The 1543-nt window shown below is 34.8% G+C and overlaps 1 protein-coding gene across 1 annotated transcript in view; it reads left to right on the top strand.

Moving 5' to 3' along the window:
• Positions 1-1543, top strand: part of LOC106873511 (epithelial cell-transforming sequence 2 oncogene-like) — a 113793-nt gene that overhangs the window by 67432 nt on the left and 44818 nt on the right. The window lies entirely within an intron of this gene.

The following is a 1543-nucleotide window of genomic DNA, read 5'->3' as shown; positions in this document are numbered from 1 at the left end:
ATATACAGAGAATGAGAGAGAGAGAGAGAGCGAGAGACAGATACATACATACATACATACATACATACATACATACATACGCATATGTGGGTTTGATTCTATGCATGTATGAATGTTTGTATATAACCACCTAGTAGAGAAATTCTAAACAACAGTTTTCTATGAACTATTATAAAACAAAATCTAACACTATAATTGCTATAGCTTCAGACGGCAAGTTTATGCTTAAGGTAAAACGGAAGCATACATGAGACTTAACGACTTATATGACATCGTCATTTATGATAGTGAACATTAATATTGCAAAATACAATCCGGGTGATAACCTTCATACGAGATGATTAACAATGTCCGCTAATTAATAATTAATATCTTCCTGGATACAATGTCAGATTATTGCTGACACTAGAATCTGCATGATCTGAGACGCATATAATGTTTTTGGTTATACAGAATTCGAGTACGTTTGATAAACTTGAAGACAGTTTATGAGAAACATGAACGCTACATACATATCATAAACATGTGGTTTAACCATTCAAACACCATCATTATCTTTACAAATCTTGCTGCATTTCACACACAATTTTTGGTTTATAATTTGACCTACATTTGTTGGTGGAAATTTTCTTTTGAGAAATTTGTCTTGGGTGCCGAATAATACGGTATCTAATGAGACATACGGACATTACTAGGACTACACTGTTTACACCTGTAAATTATGGAACATCAACGTCCATTTTGTTATAATGGCTGGGAGAAAATACTTATGCTGTACATTTAGAAAGTATATCGTACATATCTCTATGTTATTGGAGAATTGCACTGTTGCCGCCAATCCATTGTGGAATATTCTCTTGATGTAAGAGGAGAGTTTCCTTCCGCGATATTTATCTTAGTTTGGCACAATAGTCTTGGGTCCCTTTTTCTATTTTCACAGTATCATCGTATGATATGTTTTCGTCAATGATTAAGTACTTGTAGCATACTTGCGTGGGACAGAAGAGATAATGTGACAGTTGATGCACAGGTTTTTGGTGTTGGAGATTGATTTTCCACGTTTAGCAATCGAATATGAACAATTCTTTCCGTCAAATTTAATTTCTATATCAGCTCCAAATGTTGTTGTTCATTCAAGCTGCTTTCCTTTCTTTTCTATTTTTGCATTGTTATCATAATCATACAGTTACCTTCTCCAGTGAAACCGACTCATAAGAGCTGCTTCCTTGGTTTCATGTGGTATATGTACCCCACCAAAATGGGATGCCGGTCAATTTTGTCAACTGAGTGGACTGGAGCTAAGTTAAATTATGTGTTTTACTTAAGAACACAACATGTCACCCAGTCCAGGAATCGAAACCACAATCTTATGAGCATAAGTCCGGCACCCTAACCACTAAACCACGCACCTGTATATAGGTCTTCAGGTTATCCAAAATGAAATTATGGGTTACATTAATATCTCCAGCAACTGCAGCCATTTGGTCTTTATAGCAGGAATAATAATGGATTTAATGCTAAAATAACGTATATATATATATAT

Source organism: Octopus bimaculoides, chromosome 15, assembly GCF_001194135.2.
Source record: "Octopus bimaculoides isolate UCB-OBI-ISO-001 chromosome 15, ASM119413v2, whole genome shotgun sequence".
Classification (NCBI taxonomy): domain Eukaryota; kingdom Metazoa; phylum Mollusca; class Cephalopoda; order Octopoda; family Octopodidae; genus Octopus; species Octopus bimaculoides.
This window is presented reverse-complemented; position numbering and strand designations above follow the sequence as displayed.